General features: G+C 40.3%; 1 long non-coding RNA gene across 1 annotated transcript in view; it reads left to right on the forward strand.

Moving 5' to 3' along the window:
- Positions 1 to 1,990: 1,990 nt before the first annotated feature.
- LOC121097022 overlaps positions 1,991 to 21,035 on the forward strand; it is a 95,766-nt gene continuing 76,721 nt past the window's right edge. The window contains exon 1 of the long non-coding RNA XR_005830746.1: positions 1,991 to 2,109. This is a non-coding gene — a long non-coding RNA (uncharacterized LOC121097022). The remainder of the gene's footprint in view (positions 2,110 to 21,035) is intronic.

Genomic DNA, 21,035 nt, shown 5'->3' on the forward strand with positions numbered 1-21,035 from the left:
ATCTTACAGGCCCCAGTCTAAATGATCACAAAGCTCTGGCCATAACTGAATGCTTCCTTACACACACACGCCTATTTATTTTAGAAGACATGCACCTAAATATTTTTTTTATTATAAGGAACTTGACATAAACAACTGTAGTTGCCGTACTACTGGTAGTTAACCAACAGGCAGGAGAAGTGATCTGTATTGGTCTCCCTTGACACGAGAGGTGGCCCATACAACAAACTGTTAAGATCTAATTCTTGCTATAAAATGTTTGGGTGCTCTCTGACTAGAGAATGCAGCACAAGAAGGAATTAAATGCACTTTGTGTTTAAATGCAAGCACAATTGTCATTACTTATCAGACTCACAAGTTATGGCATCTGTATTTTTTCAGCTTAATTTGTAAAAGTGAGTTGGCTTAACAATATGATCTGAAGGAGCTAAAATGTATTAGAGCTGTCAACATTGCTAAATATCAGTATTAGAATGAAATAACTTAGTTTCCTTAAATTAGGAAGGCAGGAAGGCCCCAAGAGGTTTTGTTATTAAAAAATCCCCCTTTTTTATCTGAGCTTTGGTTTTCTATTCTGTTTCTACCACTTTGAAATGGGTGAGACAGGGTGAGAAAGGGGACAGGACAGGTCCCATTCAAGTAGGCGCTCTGCTGGTCAATGCAAACTGGAATTTGTGTCAAGGTCATGGGAAAGGTCAATGACCTAATTTGTTTTCCTGCTCTCAGCAGAGCACTTCATGTGCTCAAGAAAGAGGGGAGAAAAAGGCTCAGCTCTTATGGGCAGTGTCCTAACACTATGAATAAAGTGCTCAGTGTCATCCACCAACCATTGTGCAGAAAGTCTCTCCTTTTCTACAGCCATAAATATGACAAGCCCTCAGATCTCACTGCAGCCATTACCATTAATCCCTCACAAGCAATATGATGCGCAGAAAGATCATGGTTCTATAAAGAATCTCTGTACAACAAAATGCCTGTTTAGAAACTTACTTTCTCAGTACGTTACTCATCTCTGAATATGATCTGATCTAGGTAAAGTGGATGTACTTAAACAGGGTAACACTATGAAAACAGCTCTCAGTTCTAAGAGGAATTTGCTGGCATTTAGACTAAGAAAGAGAGGGAACACCTCGAGGATCTCCCAAAATTCTCCAGAATTTGAACATGTGCCTCCTGTAAATCTAGTCTGATATAAACAAAAGTGGCTCAGTCTGTAACTCAGTAGTTCTTCAGATTTAAGATCAGTTACATACAGCAGCTAAAAAGAAGGCTAAGGACTGTCAGCCTGTCAGATACTCAGACACCAGGACTAACCCTCACTGCGTTGACTTATTACATTTCCATGCTTAAATAGCATTGAAGTGAGGTAAAAAGTAAGAAAATGCCCAAATCCTCCAGTATTCAGGTTGTGGGCCACATTTATGCCTGTCTCTAGGATGGGTTTATTGCTTTCCCAGCACATTCTCCCCCAGGAAGGAGTCTGGATTTAGCACCACCCTGTATCCATATATCCCCTGAATGCATGAGGATGGGAGAATGGTAGAGCACGTAAAGCGTAAAACCCCCTTTCTGTGTTTTAGAGCAGATTCTGGCAACTTTTCAGTGCTGCTTGGCCAGACTATTTTCCTTCCCAGTTCAGGGACTGAACCCAGGTGAAAGCTAGTGGCAGCTAGGATGTGCTGCTCATCAGTGGGTTTGTGGGCACCCACTGTTGCACAGGGAGGGAGCTTCCCACCCACAACAGCTCATGGTGCCCATAATAGGGATGCTCAGCTCCCAGCCGTGGCACATGCCACCTGTGACAGGTGTTGCTGACCCCTGTGCCAGAGCTCTGCCTGGCTCCCAGGTCACCTGCCTTTCCTCCTTGCCCTCAAACAGCATTAACACCAAATCTCACTCCCAGGGAGACAGCTTTGGAAGCAGGAGTTGCCCCAGGAAGGACAGAAGGTTTATTTTAAATATACAATGAAAGAAAAACCAGCAGGTTTTGTTGTTGGGTTTTTTTTTTTCCTAGTGTGAGAAGAAATGTCTTAAGAAAAGAGGTTTTGTTGTCTGCTAAAGCATTGGCCTGTCTCCCTCTAAGGCTGGCATCAGACAGAGGTGCCATGGGTAAGGAATTAACTGAGGTGGTTCATCTCAACCCCAATAGAAAGTAGATCCCATTCATTATTTTTTTTTATTTAAATGAAATTTGTTCAGCTTATCCTGTTTGGTAAACCAGACTTAGGAAAGAAATTTAGCAAAGGCTTAGCTAAAAAGTGAGCCTTGCAGTGCAATGAAGTCTTCAACACACTGGTGCAGCAAGCCTGGTTGTATTTCTTCATGCTCAAACATTTAAAGATCTTTCTTGTTCCCATGTGATTGGTGTTTCTTGCTCCAGTTAGCTATATCTTTGCAGATTAATTGACCTAGGACCATCACTCATACTATCGTAGAGAAGTTTGTTTTAAAACTTATTTAAACTTGCATAGAAGCATTTTTTTAAAGTCAGTCATTTCCATAGATATCAGAAAGCTGACTGAGAAACCATTAGCATCAGGCATTTAAAATAACTTTTCTTCAGTGCACTCATTAAGCCTTCGGTTCCTTTAATTGTATGTATTATATTAGCATGTCAGTGTATGGCTGTGCCCTTCATTTCTTCATGAACTTTTTGGTAACTCTGTAAATGTTTTTTCTTTCCTTGTTCTTCTTGGAATGAAAATACTATGTTGCATAGAAGTGGTATGAAATAGTGAAATGTCTCCTCACATCAAGGAATTGTAGCAGATCCTGCATGCAGTTTGCTTTTCTTTTTCCAAAGGTGTAGTTACTAGGGTGTTCCTTAAGTATTAGGTACTGTTGAACTGGATTGAGCCAAAACAATTGAGGTGGCAAGTATCTGTTCTTGAAACATACAGTTGAAGGCAAGGAAGCTCCTGAGGGCCAGTTCTACTATCAGTCCTGGAAGGCCTGAGCATCAGAAAGGCTCAGGAGTGCCAGCCCTGAAGGGGGAGGGCTGGGCACCATCAGGAACTGCCCAAGTTGTGGAAGGTTCCCCTGTTCATCAGGCTGGAGACCCTTGGCAGGAATCGCTCAGTAGCCCATACAGAAAAGACCCTGGGGTGCACAAAGGGAGGCAGCAGTGCCTTCCATCACAGAGTGGGTCACAGACCTGGGAAAATTAGCTAGCAGTTCAAGGCAGGTCTTTGGCAGCTCAGTCTAATTAGAAACATGGTGTATTGACTTTGCTGTTAGACACCCCAGCTTTTGCCGGTTTAGGGACGTGCTTTTCTCTAGTATCAGTATTGCTCACAGTCTGTTTCTCAAATCTGGGGTTGTTTGCCATCTGTGAGATTACGTATTTATGTAGATAGATTAAATAGCTCACTCTGACACACTGCTTCCATTTCTATTGTGCTAGTTTATAAATTTACATGGTTACAACATTCTCTAATTCAGTGTTAAGAATAACATCTTTAGACACAGACGTTTGTAATATTAACTCCTGCCTCCCCAAGTACGGCAAGCAACTATTAGTAGCATTAGTATTCTATTAGCAGACATTTCACAGAGAATGAAATTCACTTAAATTAGAGCTGACTGAAAAAGGTAATACATGCATTAAATATTAATATAGTTTTCTCATGAAAATATTCAGAGGACACATCAGAATTGTCATTTAGCTTTCCCTTCTGTTTGTGCAATATCTGTGATCATAATTTTCTTCCATTCATTCCTTATTTAATGAATTGATTATGAATATTTGAAAGTCAAGCTGTGCTGCTCAGTTGTTATTCATCAGAAGTCACACAGTACTTTTTTACATATTTAAGCATTTATGAAGCAGATCCCACATGTGCCAGTTTAAAATTTTGTTTCCACAAATTCTCTGTGATGCAGCTTTGAAACTTCTGTTTTAAAAAGTTGAACACAAATGACTTCTAAAAGTGATAGGAAGTGTGTTTGCAGGTGAATTCAGCCGCACAGATTCTACCAGATGCAAACGTCCACGTGCAGGACTGACCTAATAAAACAGTTAAGACAGTAATGGAAATGCATCTCTTCCAAAGGAGCTGGTTGTGCTTAAAAGTTGAATTATACTGGGTTTTAGCAAATCCAGGCAGAGATTTCTCTCAAATAACTGCACTATCTCAAAAGTGCTATTCATTGCAGCCTCCCTTAGACATCCCTCATATGCCAGTCTCTTTGCAGTGAGTAGTGAGGCAACACAAACAACCAGCTTACACATGCCATTTTTAGATACCTAATGCTGGGTGAAATGCATGTAACATCTCACATGTTGCACTGGTGGGTTGTTGCATCCCTTGCAACCCAAAAGTGAAGCCAGTTAACTAAACTACTGCTTGACATAGATAAAATTATCAGCACCTGCTTCTCTGTTTTTTTGTGCTAAACTGAAGCTCTTCGGGAGATTATTTATTTATTGTGGCTTTCAAGTTCAAAGGAAGCTGTTTCTGTGTAGTCCCTAATTTAATTCTGTGTGGTACTAAACACTGCTCGCTGCACTTGTTCAGACTATTCCAGCCTCATTATCTAAAAGTATTGGAATGACTTGCAAAATTTGAACCCATGGAAAAAATAGTGTGCTGCTTTTTTTGCCTTTGAAAAAAACCTGAACTTGCTATATATTCAAACTGAGCAACAGGGCTTCTGAAGTGACTAAGCAGCTCCAAATCAAGGTATTTTAAAGTCTTGTAGAGCCTCTCATGGACTCTGGAAGAAGTATCAAATAGTATTTAATCAATGCTGAAAGATATAATGGGAAGTAAGCTCTACAACATCTCAGAATATTATTGCATGAGATTTTCAAGCACTATTATCTTCAGGACCACTTGAAATATTCATGTATTTAGGCAACTGATAATTCTGGAGTGCCTCCCAAAATAATATTGGATTTTTCATTTAAGGCTTTTCAAAGCAGCAGAGTACTCACTCCCAGAACATCCAACATCTATAAGGCAATTTAGGCTAACAACCCAAAAATGGAGGCACTACTAGCCAATATTAAAAATGTAGATCTTAGCTACATTACAAGGAATCTGATGAATTGTAGCACAGCACACATCAAGATGCCAAGCACTGATCTTTTTTTTTAGAACAGATGTAGCCTCATGCTGTTGAATCTTCATATTCAAATAGACACATGAGAAATGCACAGCATTTAGCACATTCCTTCAGAGCAGCAACTCCAAGGGTGAGTTAAAATAACTAGCATTATTTCTCTGACTGTTAACAAAAATAAATTCATAGTGCATATCTTTGTCTCTCTCAGTACAGTATAACACATTTATAGGGCCTCCCCGCTTGTTTCATTTGAAGAATGCTTTCATTTGTAGTGTGGGCAATTGCAAGGACTGTTCACCTGCAGATCAGGGATTCTCTGTTCTGTACAAACAAGGCACAAGGACACACTGTCTAAATGGTATGAAGCAGGTAGACACTGTGTTTGAGCTTCACAGTACTGTTCCTTTTAATAAGCATTTCATTTTCTGTACAGCATTGGAATCTGCAACTTGGCTTTAATAATAACACAGAGCTGAAAATGTGACAAGGACTTTACAGACATTAACAAGATGCATCCTCAGTCCCAAAGGGCTTTCAGCTTCACTAGCCAATATAGCAGCTTCAGGATAAGCACTGAAAGAAAGGCAGCAAGCCTGTCATCTATCCTGATCACTACTCTGTTTTATTGAACTCCATATTCTGATTCATTCCTTGTATTTACATTGGGAAATTCTACTAACAATCATTGCAGGGGTTTTTGCTGATTCTGATGCCTTCTTTTAAAGGCAAGCCAATACCGAAGGGCTAGGCAGCTGGTGAACTACAAGGCGATGATAACTCCTCCAGAAATAATGATTTCATAAGCTGCAGAAACAGCGTCAAAGTTCTTTTCAGAAACATGAAAATGTTTAAAAGGGACCATCTTACATTTTTTTCCAGTGAAAAGAAGTCTCTGGCTTTCAGCATTTGACAGCCAAACTGTAATTATTAATCTAATAAATTCCAGTCTCAATTTATTGCAAATCTAGAGGAGACATTGGCTTTTGCAGAATTTATCAACTATTCACAAGTGTTGTTTGCAAAGTTGCGAGGTTGGGCTATGCATCTGCACAGCTATTTGGAGAGAGATAAAGGCAACTTTAAAAAAAAAAAATACTCTATCTCTCTGCTAGGATATTATTAAATGCTCTATGGGTGGGTTCTCACCTATCTAAGGTTATTCCATTCCAAAGATTTTACGTGTTTTCCTTAAGATACTACTGTTCTTGGAATCACAGAAATGACAGCAGACCACTGTTTTCCTGAATTAAACATACAGCAATGTTTCTCACCTCCCTGTGCCCCTCTTTTCCTTTACATATCTAATTTCTGAAGGCATTTCTTGTAACTTCAAGACTGCTTAATATAACTGGCCAGAGAACAAAAGTTTCATTCTATGATAACTTTAAAGGTCTCAAATTCTTTTTGTTCCACTCTGGAACACATAAAATATGGTCTTTGGAAAATATCACAAAACAGAACTGTTGCATTTGTCTATTTTAAATTGGAAGGAAAAAAAAATCACATTTTTTGAGTCACTGGTTTTCCCTTTTCTCTCTGGCTGGAAGTGATCTGCACCAAAGGAATATTCACATTTCAAACTTGTTGAATCTGTACTTCAGAAATTTTTGTGCTTTGAAAATGCAGGCTAATCCATGGAAATCTATTTAGTCAGAAATTTCTGGCCATTTCTTTTGTTTCAGCATTGGGAAAGGTCTGGTTATGGGGAAGGACCTCTGACATTTGCTGATGAGTTTGCCAGTTGTGATACCTCTCTCTGATTTATTCATCAATTTTTACTGCAACGTCGTTGTGCCATGGATGACTGTATCACCCTGCTACTTAAGGCAGTCCAGGATTCTTCAGGAAGAGGCCTTCCCTAGAAGATAACTGGGAAAGTGTTAGCCTACTCATTTGTCCTGGTGTATGCTAGTGTGTGCCACTCCTCATCAGATTAGAAATGAGAAATGAGATTAGAACTTTCTCAGAACTGATAATATTCTGTGATTTCTCTCCTGAATGTGGGTTCTCCAGGTCACATATTTGATTGCCTCACCTGTGCAGCCTCCTGTCTCTGTGTGGGGTCTGTGCACTCCCTGAATGCATCTGAGTGCTGCTGGCTTTGTGATACCACCAGAGCTGTCGGAGAAGGTGTCTTCCTTCTGCTCTTTCTGCCCTCATGTTTTCCGCTCCAAAAGCTGAGCACACCTTGCTCCTTCCAATTCATCAGATGCCACCCAGTCACACCCAAGGAGCACAAATGGCTAATCAGCCACTCATACACGTCAGCTTGCAGAAGGGACCGTGCTGCTGCTGTCTGCCATTCCCAACCCCAGCAGCAGTCCCAGGACTCAGACTGACAGGGGAGCCAAAGGGTTGACATATTAGCACAGTTGTATTCCGTGTTAAGATATGACCCTGCCTATCCATTTGCCAGCATCTTCATTCTGACCTTTCCATTGCTGGCACATCTCACAGCCCAAAGTAGCTCCCTGGACAGGTGGTTTAAATGCTACTCGCTCATATCTCCACGTGTGGTTGTAAGGCTTTTGTTTGCATGTTTGCTTAGAGCTAACGTTAGAAAAAGCTGGAAAGGCAACTTTTAAAATAAATCTTTCTGAATGTATTTACTATGCACGGCAAATTTTAAAACATCTATATAACAAGGTGTGGGAACTTTGCAGTGCTTCCCTAAGACACATAAGCTCTGCCTCAAAATGGTGACATGTATAGGTAAATATATGCTCATAAAACTGCATTGGTTCTCATTGATCCTGTTACGCCAAAAACTTACATGGCAGCCTACTGTGTTTCTGTCCTGGTGGTTGTAGTTCTTGCATAATGTGTACCCGTCACCTGACCTCAGTGTTTTAGTCTTGCTTGGAAAAGGGGTGGGAACTTGGCCTCCTTGACGTCAATGGTAAAACCTCCTTTTAAGTGCACTGGGAGACTTTCTTGGCCCTTTTATATAGTCCTAATGAGGGGTTTGTATATGTGTCTTCAGCAAAGCAGGCTTTTGCATCTCTAAAGGGAGCTGTGTTGCAAAGACAGCACAATGAGACACGACCCACTGTAAATTATATAAGGGGACTAAAAGGCAATGGCACAGCGGCTTCTAAAGAGAAGCAAAGTGTGAGGGCTGTTGTACTGAACTTTGTAGCACATATGGGGCTCAGCCCAGGGCCTGACTACACCGCTTTCTCCCTGCTTGTGTGAATGATGTTCACCAGCAGCAGGAGTATCTCATCAGGTCTTTGCTAGGGTCACTGATTTTGGAGAACAAAGTTAACGCAACTTTCAGTTTCCTGAGAGCTCCTAAACGGCAGATTTATTGATTGATGTTAATTGTGCAACTTCACAAACTCTGTGAACAAATGCAAACCTTTCCTCTGCTGCATAGATAATAATGAAACCAAAAGCTGCTTCTCTAGTGCAGGGTCTTCAGATGCAACAAATGTGTCTTTTGGTTTCAGCTGCGAATGCTGATCTTCCCACCAGGCCCTTTTGCTGCCTAGAACACACTATCCTGCAAGCAAGGCAAAGAATTAGGCAAACATACCTGTGGTAACCAGGTCTGTAACTGCAGGACCTACCTTGCAGACTTGAGAAGAAGTTAACAAATAAAAGCTACAGGAAGCCTCATATGGCTAGTGTATCAACATAAATATCTGACATCTTATTTGTCATTGGGTCATATATGGTGTCAATAAGAAGCTGGTCTAAATTACCTAAAAAGTGCAACAGGTTAAGAATTTATAATTTATTCACTGAGAAAAAAAGAAAAGATGCACTTAACTATCCCATGAGAGAGAAAAAAGAGGGCAACATCTGTGATACCTTCTTTCAAGAAATGGTTTGTACTGTGGTATATGTCAGAAGGGTATTTACCTTTGTCCTATGTTCCATTTTGGATTACAAAAGGAGAAAAATTAGTGCATATTCAAGCACAGGTGATTTCTTTGTGGCAGAACCCAGTCCTATAGAAACACTGAGAACATATGACCCAATTAAAAATGTTTATTTCTACGCTTCATGTCATTGGAGTTTCTCTAGTATCACTAGAAGAATCCAAGAGTATGTGACAAATATGGTTTAATATGTAGAATATTTTATTGGTGCAGAGACGTATTTTGCTTAGATACATCATTTAACTAAATGGGTAAGCAATTGCATTATGGAAATACTGTGACTGAATGGCTACAGATACTCACTATGTTCACTGCTTCATCTTCAGATATCTATGTGCAATTTAACTCCAAGTCCTTTCAAGCTTGACAGAACAAAAGCCATTACTTGGAGGCACTGCCAAAGGGAACTGTGGAGCCCTAAGATGTTGTAACCGTACCTTGAGGTCCTCAAGCTTTAGCTGCAGAAAATGGAATTCAGCTCAGAGGCAAAGGCAAATGTGTGTGGAAGTGCACAGGCTCTGTAGTTTGCACCAGGCCCTCTCTAAAGAGGTTTACTGTAAGAGACAACAGAACCCATGACAGCAAGATATCAAAGTTCTCCCTCACATACAGGCAAATGACCACAAACTTTCCTTTTACACCTTTAATATTAGGTAATAAAAAGCAATCATGAAATAATCTTAAATAGATCCCACTGAGGGATTTTCCTAATGCAGAGCCCATGCCCTATGGACACACTTTGTCAGTGCAGCCAGTATTTGCAAAAGTCCTGGTCTCACTCCAAAGGAGGGGCATTTGTGGGGAAGAGCTGGAGAGGCAGTGAGGGCTCAGGGCCTGTCTACATGGCCACAGCCAGAAGCAACTCAGGATTCACTGCCTAGTCTGAGCACTCAACGAATATGAGGTCTAAAGGCATCCTTCAGTTAATCTTACACCGAGCCACATATCTTTCAGTCTGTAGTGGTTACCTTAAGAGAACTGAGGCTGAAGGGGCAAACTTCTTTTTTCATCTAGGAATTTTTATCCCAGTCTTGACAGATAAAACCTCATAGTTATGAGCTTACTAGCTGCTTGTTTTAAAAGAGCTTCTGGAACTTTTAAAAGATGTGATTGTTTCCCAGAATTGTTAAAAACAGCTTTGTAGACTACAAAACACAGTTCTGCATTGCATAAGGCTGGAGGTAGCCACCACAGGTACTTCAGCTAGCTGGGAGATGAAAGACCTAGCTCACAGCAGCAGTCAGCACTACAAAGGGTTGCTCCAAACTTAACAGAATAGAAAATATAAGACAAATATAAATAGAACCAAAATCTAGCTATCAGTAGTATGTGAGGATGATTGCTCAACTGATTATGAAACCCTGTAACTTTTTAACCTCATAACTTGCTTCATAAAGACTTAGTGGGGGGGGAATTCTGTTTTCAGAAATCAGTTTTGCTGAATGTTTTTGTACAGTGTGTGTTAAAAGCCAAAAATATTGACAGGCATCACTGGGGTGAGGCAGAGTATCAAAAAATACTGCAGGAAATAAATACTTGGAAGATGATGGAAAATATATTTGGGCCAATTTGCTTTTTATTTGTACTAGAAAATTTAGGCGTTAACTCCAATCAATACTGGCATTAGAATTATAAAGACAGAAAACGAATGGGAGAGAAATTAATTGATTGAAGCTTTTAAGCCTGCTTTTCCTGATGCAGGAAGGTAAAAAGAGAACAAGTTTCAGAAACAAAAATAGAAATATGAAATTATAATATAAATTAAAATCCAGAGAAGGTTGGCCAGAAACATGCTAGACTTAAATGAGCATTAAAACAGCACCAGCTTGTTCCTGGGGATCTCATGCTATTTATTGCATGGTTTCCTAATGAAAGGTGCCAGACTCACTCTTCTTACTGTATAACAACACACCAAGGGGTTCTGGATAGAATACAGGATGATACTAGGGTGTCTCAGAAGCACAGGCAAAGCCAAATAATGCCATCTGGTAGCCAGGTTTTAGTGAATAAACGCAAAAGCTGGTGGAAGGTTATGACAAGCACACCAAAGCTTAATAATGCAGAGACATTAATCCTTTCTCCCTTGCCTGATTACCCCAGCAGAAAGTCTGCACCAGCCTGTTCTCTGTAAATGATTCAATTTACCTTTTTTTTTTCTCCTGGGCATGTTTGTACAGCATTTAGCATGTTTTCAGCATTGCCCAAATAATAAATCAGCAACCAAATAGAAAAAATAAAATCTATTACCTCAAACTCTTATCTTCCCAAGGTACAATCTGTGCCTAAAATTGATTTTATGCAGGCAAGCAGTACTCTTAAGAAAAAAAAAAAAACCCAAAACCAAAGAAGAGTCATCTTAAGAAGTTTCGCCATGTATAATATGACATAAAAAGGTGTGGTTTTCGTCATGGTCATTTGGTGCAGTTGACTTCTCATGTCTGCAGGATTATCAAAAAGTTTTACCTATGTCTTTGCACTCTGACATACCTGAAGGCCAGTGGAAAGGCAGGAGTACTTGCAGATCCCTGCTCCCAGAAGATACTAGCCAAGTGCTTTGAATCCTAGCATCCTTCATGCCCTTTCCTGGGTTCACTCCCCATCACCAAAGGTTCTTCATAGCGTCAAGATCAGGGCGAAGATAGCATGTGCAGATCCCTATCCTACTTTAAGGGTATCATCTCGTACCTGACCTAGGAGGGTTAGGACAGGGTTTTCTTCCAAGGGAGCTGTGGGAGAACAAAATTTGTTTGACCCATGCAAATAGTACAGAATATTAGCTATGATAAAGGATCTATTAGCTGTCTTGCTCCAAACCATCCGCACCATGCAGGGCTCACCCTAAGCATATGGTTCCTGTACTGCTATAGAAAGCCCACAATCCCTTCCCCCTTTGCATTCGAGCCATCTTGCTTCCCTTGCACTGGCCATATGCCACTTTCCAAGCTGCCCCTCTGCTCCCAGCTGCCATTTGGCTGGTAAGTGCTGTCTGCAAGCTGCCTGATGTGCATAGCCAGGGCAGGGACTAACCTGAGCTGAAAGGCAGGCGATCCTCCAAGAAACAGCTCATCCTCCAGGGATAGAGAGTCATGGTGAGCCAGTCTGTGTTTTGGGAAGAATAAAAGCATGTTTTAACTTGTACTGGGAATTCATGAAAAAAACTGACCATGCTGCAGGTTGAAGAGCTGTTCTGGTCTCTGTTAATGAGCAGATAAGATGCAGTGGTTTTAGATGGAAACCTAAATTCATAGTGGTTGGCTCTGAAACTGGCTGTAGTCTGTGCCAGAGAGCGCTCTGTCTCAGGAGATGCCCACATGTTGTTCTCCGTCAAAGGCTGCTATACCACCTCCATCAATGGCAGCTGGAGAAGGAGACTGAGCCTCGAAGGGAACAACTATGTTCTCAAGATTCACCCCTTTGGAGCATAAACCTAGCGTATGTAAGAAATGCAGAACCCTAGCAAAGACACAGTCCGCTGCGCTTTTTTTAAGGATCAAACTGTCCTTGTCCTAGTGAACTCTTTGGTAGATGTGGAGGCATCAAAGCTAGTGGACAGGCTGTAAAATCACAAAATGAAAAACTGGAAGACAGATCATGAATTCTTCAGTGTGCAGAGGTGCCTACCTATGGCAAGCTTATGACCCTTGCCTCTGCAGCCTGTAGAAGCCTGAACAAATAAATATAAATTGTCCACAGTACTCACAGAGCAAAGAATATAGGAAATGGAATGGTGCTATATGTACTAAGATAGTCATAAGTCCTTTAATTGTCTCCTCTGGCTTGCTGGATAATGTCCTTATGAATACTTGTAATTAATAGTAAGATCTGAGCTGAATATTTCCTACTAACAGAAAATCACTTTGAGCTAAGCCCTGTTTTTTTTTAAAGGAAATGCTGGGGCACCTGCATGGAGCATGTGTGTTCAACCTGGGGACATGCAGAGGGCAGAGCAAGCCAGGTGAGCGCCCAGCCCAAGGGCTGAGGGTCCAATTTTGGCCTCTGCCTGTGGCTGCGAGCTAGCCCTCACTTTGGCCACTCACCCTGAAGGCTCAGGGTGCTTGGCAGGGTTCAGTGCCTGCACTGCTCTGCTAACAGGTGCTAACAGGGCTCACACTTGACATGCTGGAAAGTTCATCAGCAAGGTCTGAAATTCTGTGTATGGAGGTAAGACACTGGGAAAAGGGAACTCTAGAATATGAAACTAACAATTTCATACAAAATATGTCCTTTCAGCCAGCAGCACACTGAGCCAGTGTCCATGTCCATTAATGCTTATTAATGCAATCCTCCAGGTTAGGCGAGCACAAAATAACTTTCTTTCTGCATCAGTTTGCCAGGCTTATTTACAGCAAAAAGTACTCTTGCAGCTTCTTGCAGGTTGTAGTTGTTGCTTGAGAAGTCACTTCAAATGAGAAACATCCTCAGCATTTTAGCGTTTTCACTTTGGGAAAATTTTACAGAGAAACACCCAAGCAATGCCACCTTTGGACCTTTCAGCTAATTCAACTAGAACATCATTCCTCTTTAAGGTAGCCACCCCAGTTGCCATTCAAAGGCCAAGGGATGTAAGGTTGAAAACTCAGTTTTAGTTGATCACATGGAGCAGCAAGCTGAATGCTGAATAAAAGCTCAGATGTTGAAGGCTGAGGAGCATGAAGCAGGCTTTGGTTTGAAAAAGCCTAGGCCAGATTTCAAGAGGTGGTACCATAGTGTTTGACTTGGAAATCATGCAACACTGAACAGAAACAGAATAGAAACCTCTCTCAGAAAACATATATCATTCAAATATTTCCGGCATTCTTATTGATAACCTGTAAATACAAATAAGCTTGGTCTGGAGCGTCTTAAGGTATTCAGTAGGTGCTGACCCTGTTGTTTTCCAGAGGAACTGCTCTGAGGTATGCAGAAGGATGTTGAACATAACTATCATTCTCATCAGGGAAAAAATGTGTTATTTCCAACCAACCCAAGGTACTTCCATATCATGGAAGACTTACTGGACATGCCATGTCAACCTATGGAAAGCCCCTCATTTTCTCCCAGAATAGTAGAGGCACTCCTGCATTGGTACGTTTCCTTGGCAGATATTTTTTAATCCATCTAGCACAATATATGTAAATCTGCCCAGTTTAGGATATTCTTCCTCCCCTTCATACTTACATACTCTCTATGCTAGCTAATGTTCAAACCAGGAGTGCTCCTGTAGTGGTCTGTTTGTCAGTAAGCTAAGCTCCACAGTCTAAACTCCTGTAGATTCACAAGATCAGTACTTTCACCCCTCTGTTCTGTCTTTGGGCCTCCATCCAGCTTGCCTTGTTCTTTTGTGCTTATTTCATCTGACTGTCTTAAACAAGTGTGACGGAGACTCTTGACATTATTGCCCAGTGCCCTGGTCACGCGTTGCTCTGAAAACACTGAAGCAGAAATCAGATGGTCAAGGTGCCTTTAGCTCTGCAGAAACTCTGGAGCCCTCGAGGAAATATTTCAGTGAAGTTGAGGTGACGGGTGGAAAAAGGCATCAAGGCTGGGGAGGGAAGAAAGACATATTTTTCGTTATTTTAAACACATATACTTGTCTTGATTCATAATGGGAATTTGGGCGGGAATCACAGCTGGGAGGACAGAGGGAGAGGCTTATTTTTATTATGAAAATATGTGCTAATTGTGGCTTAAAGCAGAGAGGGAGCGTGGGACAGCATATGACGAGGAAGCCACCTGTAGCGGAGGTGGGGAAGGAAGACAGAAAGGGCAAAAGGATACTACGTTTTTCATATCTGTTAATTGAAAATATACCTATTTCTTCTCTAGTGACTGAACACCAGCTAGCCAAGTAGCCTCAGAGCATGGAGTAACACAGATGCAGCTCTGCTTCTGGCAATAGCCTTTATGGCTTGGTTCTAGCACTTTTTATTTAGACTTGTGTGAACAATTGGGTTTGGGTGGAATGAGATGTTTCAGTTGACCCAAAACTGACATTTGTTTTCACTCAGTCTTCTAAAAAGCATATTCTTTCCCTTTCAGGCATCAATTTGTATTATATTTGTGTTTGTTTAAAGCAGAGTAGTGGAAATGTAGAGAGGCATCATTTATACATGGAAGAAATTAGAGAAAGTTCTCTTTTTTTCTCAGCAATGAAAAATCCAAGAATGTCCACATCACTCTCCCATGCTGTAAGAGAACCCTCTTTGAGCCCTGTACTTTCCGAGAAACTTTTAATCCCTGGACTATGGGTGATTCTGAGTGGCAGCATATCTGGCCAGGTCTCTGTAGTAAATGCCTGACTATGTATAGGTATCAATGCTGATATGACGTCAGGCATCCAGTTGCTCCGCATGTTGGGTAAATATCTAAATGTCCTTTTTCTCAATGGCTATGATGGAGCTCTATCCAAAATAGAATAGCTTCATCAGGATAGACCCGTAACATGGTGTTAATTAATCTCGAACTATTTGGCAGATTTAATTCAGGCAGCAACTCAAAGAGCATTATTTGAATTAATATACTAATTACTGCTGGTCTGAGGTTTTCAGAGCCTTATTTATTTTTATTAATACCCAGAACGTAAATGTGGGTCACTAGTACAATGTTATCTGGGGGCCTTAGATGCAATCTTGTCAAGATGTACTGGAGGGGTTCTAGCAGCAGTGCCAGGAGATACATCTTGTTCTGCAGTAAACCTATAAACTTCAATGGGCCCAGTACCTCTTCTGAAATAGTAAAAGCTCCACTGCTTCTGGTTACTATTCTAGTTTCATCTTAACCTAAATGATTCAGCACTGCTCCTCTGGAAATGGCTTTTGGGCCAGTGACCCTCAAGAGGAAATACAGTAGAGTTTTCTTTTTGTTTTGTTTTGTTTCTTTTAAGTCTTGTGGGCAGCTAAAAAAGCAGATGAGCCCAAAATTCCCACTGAGTATCTTTTGCTTTCACCTTTGAAAAATCCTGCTGTGATCCTAACTGTATTTTTTGGTGTCTAATGCATTTGAAATCTGCTCCTAAAATACTTATTCCTTTATGCAGCAAAGTGCAATATTTTAGGCCTGGCTGAATAAGAAAAAGGCACATTAAGGAGCAGATGAAAAGTAAAACTTGGGTTGCTACTTTCTCAGTTCCAAGAACCAAGAGGGAGTCTTGGTGAGAGGGGAAAGAAGGAAAGGAAAAAGGTTAGGGATATATTGATACACCCTGAGTCTATGGCCAAGTTTTTCTAACTCTCCCACTCCAACAAGTTCTCATTGTCTAGTGCTTTGAGTTATAATTAACCACAACCTGACTGCTCTGTTCTGGTTATCCAGTAAGTGCACTGAACAGCCTCTGATAACACTGATAACTTGCCTATGTCTACTGTGGTAATGTCAGTATGAAAAGTGCTACCTAAAAATCAAACTCTTCTCTAGCTCTTCTACCCCTGTTTGTCAAGAAAACACAGCAAGCAGATAGATATAGCTAGGTTTAATACATGAAGTCTCAAAGACAAAACATTTTTCTTAGGCACCATGAAATGTTCTGCTAATATTTTTGTTATTCACACCCAAAAGTTGGCCAGGAGGTGTTCTTGAGAAGAGCTTTACAGTGAGCTTCATTGAGCTCTGCAGAGAAAAAAAAGCTCCTAAGGGACCATGCATGAAGCAATATAGAGGGTGAGTCAATTAGAAAATCATCTGTGTCATCTGACGCAGGAAGTTCTGTGGCTGGTATATATACTACAGTTTTCCCATAAATAGAAGTGAGGAAATTGTTGCTCTAAAACTTGAATGTGTAGCTAATTTGAGCGTGATCTCACAGAGGGTTGTTGTGGAGTTCTTATTTGTTATTATTTGGTGATTAAGCATAGCTTGTACATCTGAAACTCTTTGTCTATTCATTCCACTTTTAGACTTGTAGCAGCAGATGCCATACCAATTCACAACAGAAGATGATTCAAGCAGAGATTTCTCTCTATTTTGGGGATTTGCAAAGGCTTCCTCAGCTCTCATAATTCTGCCTATTAATTCCTTGACTGCTGTCATAAATCTTGTTTTTTGATAACCACTCATTAGCCCACACAAGCTACATGCAGCCCTTGGCAGAGCTCGAGACCCACCTTCTATACAGCAAATAGAAAACAACAGAGTTTCTGGATCCTTCACTGGAAACTGAAGCCTAATGCAAGCTATACTTTGCTTTTCACTGCCCAGAAAAAAAAAAAAAAAAGGGTCGATGCTTGGATTTCCTAGGCTCAGCTCTCTTTTTTCAGTTTGGCTGCAGTTTACCCTGATGTACTTCCATTTCACTTAATGAGAGTTACTGTTTTCCAGTGAATAGAGAATCATTAATCATACATTGTATCTTCAAACAAAATCCACAGACACTTTTCTTATTCTAAAGGAAAACCCTCCCTCCTCCTCTGAAATATTTCACAAAAGGTTTCCCACTACTCAGAGACTAACCAGTGACTGGAAATCAGTGTCTCCAAAGGCTATGGACTCAAAAAAAAAAAAAAATTAGACTTCCACCAGCTGCTTAAGTTAAAAGTGATGTAACTGTTGAAATTTGTGCTTCCATACATGCAAACAAGATAAGCAGTGGTCAGGAAGAAATTTTACATAAGTACCAAATCATTTGATGTACTTAATGAAGAATTTTTAGTCAAGAAAACATACATATAAAAAATATTTTCCAGCATGAATAAATGTTAGAAGTTTGGTCTTCAGTGTATAAACTGTAGCAAACATACAGAACCTGGTAGGAATTTATGACATTATGTCATTTCAAATTGTAATGCATGTATGATGCAAATATGGTTAACTGGGAATAGTAATGGCATCAGTAAAGGCCAGCTCTTTTAGACTACTGAAAAGCAAGTGCTAACCTACTTGTCTAGTACTTTGCAATCAAAATTTCAACAGCAAAACTGCACAATCTTTCTGGAATCTTGACAACACAATGAACTTATAAATATATATCTATTCAGAGAGAAAACAAAAATTGGATTCTGTAAGTCCTTATATCCCTGAAAGTTCCTAAGTCTCAAAGACACTGTCCAAAAGGATTGATTTAAAAGGGGCACACAGTGAGCAAGGCCTTCATTGTCAAGCTGCAAGTGAACTAGTTGCATACTACCAGTTATAGGCTATTGCCAGTTTTCCCATTCACTGTGACAAGGAACATGCTTTGGTTTGGAACTTCTCATCTGGGCCACAGACATATTCTCTCTTCCACTGATATTAATGTATGTAGTTAAATGATTTGTATAGCACCAAAATTTTTAACAAAGATGATGCTCAGAATGAAATCATATAATGACTTCTTCCCCAAAAAGTGCTGAGGGTGACTTTGAGGATTTCCAGACCAGGTATCAAATGATGTTTATGCACACATACCCCAGTGAGCCACTTGGAAATCCAAGCCTTGACAATAAAAGACCACCTTTCACCCTTTTCTTTTATGTCAAGTGAAAGTACTGCTGAAAGTATTGGAGAACAACCTGTTTTCTCAATAGAGATTAGACAACCCCCTTCCTTCCTAAGATGTTTTTCATGCCTTCGATTTTATGATTGACAAAATAATGACAGCTGCATCCTTTCTAATTTCTTAAAAGAACGCAGCTAACACTGCCCAGAAGGACAAACAGCCAAGGTTGAGGGGAGCTGGGAAGGGAAAGAGCTTGCATGGTTCAGGAAAACAAGTGGTGTAAAAGCTTCCTGAAAACATTGAACTAAAATATAATTACTAAAACAGCTTTGAAAGGGGGGAGTTAAATTACTGAGTGTGGCTGTGATCATTCTCCCTAGTTCAAATTACTCTGGTATAAATGAAATGAAATAGGACTTGGACTTTGCTAATTAACTACCCTACCCACAGGTGATCACAATATGTGCCACGTAAAATCCCTGCAAAAGCAAAATTTATACACCTAGAAATGACAAGTGTGCATATTAAAACTATTTTTGCAGTTTACAAGAATAGCAAAGACCTTTGATAGCTAACCAGGAAAATTATAGGGGGCAGGGGGTGGTGGTGGGGGTGGTGGAGGGTTGTGGAGGAAATCTTGCATACATTTAGAAGTAATGATTTAGACAACATTTCCCTTGAATTAGTTCATTTTAAAAGAGAACAAAGGGTTTGTCCTGCTGGGTAGCTTTTCAGCAGGGATGCCCCGACTGCCTTATTTCAGATCTGCAACATTATGTGGTTTCAATTAGTGGTAGCACTTGCAAAACTAGTAACACAGACATTTTGGCAAGCAATCTGACTCCAAGGCGGTGAAGGGTACTTAAGATCTATTCAGGGATGGGTGGAGAAATACAGTATATTTGAAATAGCGTTGATCATTTGCCATAATGGTGTCACTTCTCAAAACCTGACTGTATGTTTCTAGGCTTGGCTTCTCATTTCTTCTTTGCCTTCCTGTTTAGAATTTGCCTTCTACTTACCTAGTATCCCTATTTCCTGTCTCTTTTGTCACCTGGCTACCTACTAGGCCCTAACTTAAGTTTTTCTTCAGAATTTTAGGGCAGCCAAGTGTCCTAGCTAAACATGCTCAAAATACTGTAGTACTCACAATGCTTAACATTTACAGAGGTCCTCTTCATCTTCAAAGTCCTTTGCAAACACTAGTTACAATAAGAACAATCCTGCATTGTCAGGGACTGACTGGTTTAATAGTCTGTCCATCCCCTTCATGTTGTGAAGCAATTACTAAAATATCCTTTTAAGACAAATATTAATTCTTTTAACTTTGCTGTCAGGAAAGCTGACTTCTGTTGCCATTTCACATCAATGTAAGTGCCTCTTGTAATACATCTGCTGGTAGCAAAAAGCCTGTGCATGATTCAACAAAGTTTCCCAGGCCTACTTATCCTAGCTATCTTGATAGGCAGGTGACATTTTGATGAGCAAAATAACAAATGTCACTGCTGTGGTGATAGACGTATACAATATTCCAAATATCCACTGAAAGAGAAGTGTTTAATACAGGAATGAGAAAGGCAACTGCTCGACAGGACTTGAACATGTATAACTATAATATTTTTAGCAATAAAGTCAATAATTTGTCTCACTATCACATCTATCATGGTGCTAAAGTAGTTTTTAGCAAGACTTCCCTATATGCTACGCTAGTATGGTGATTGTCAACATAGCCTAACTGAGACTACAGCACAGATATGACAACTTTTTTTCACAGGAGTTGCATTCCTAATGTTCACTAAAGGATTTAGCTTTGTTTCAGTGGTGCTGAAGGTTGGAGATCAAAAAGGATCACAAAGATAGCCACCGTTTCATATGTTTTGCTAGCCTGATGCTGGCAATAGATCTTATAAAAAGTCTTGCTTTAATATCACCACATAATTGTCAATGTTTCATTTTGATACTCATGTTTGCTCTCAAGCTGAAACAAAATGTAGGGGCTGCAAATGGAAATGGAATGAAAGCGTGGAAAATGCTGCTCATGTCAAATCCCATGGTATTCATCTGCTGAGTTATTCACGTGTCTGGTCAACAGCATTTGGGTTTTTTTCAGTGTCTGGCCTTACTCTTCTTCGTGCTAGGCAGCAGCAACCCGAACTAAAGAGCAGAGGAGGGAGTAAAAGCATGGGACGTGGTTAGACTTTCTCTTTCTGATCCACTTAACAGAGATGAGAATATAAATGAGCAGTTAGGCCACTGTGATCAAACTCTTATGCAGTGTAATTCAACTGATTTAGAGTTAAATATGACATATACCTCACACTTCTTCAAACTTTGTGCAATGGGAGTGTCTTATTTTGGTAACAGTCTTTTTACGTGACAGGTAATCCACAATGATCTGGAATCATACAAGCAGGCTTTTCCCAATTTCATTCAAACTGCTTAATAGCTTTATTGCAATTCTAGGAATAAAGATGATCGCATTTCACTGACTTAAGAGAGTAGGTTTAATGCACTGTGCCATTTGCCACCATCCTGATGCGTCTTTTTTGTGCATGTGATTAATACATGTCTTAATGTTAATAAAACACTTACAGAGTTTCCCAGATGTAGACATGGCCCCTTAATCCTTCCCTGTTCTGCTGGGGATAATCATTTTTACAACATGAGATCACTTGCACCAGTGAAGTGCATTT

Source organism: Falco naumanni, chromosome 13 (genome assembly GCF_017639655.2).
Source record: "Falco naumanni isolate bFalNau1 chromosome 13, bFalNau1.pat, whole genome shotgun sequence".
Classification (NCBI taxonomy): Eukaryota; Metazoa; Chordata; class Aves; order Falconiformes; family Falconidae; genus Falco; species Falco naumanni.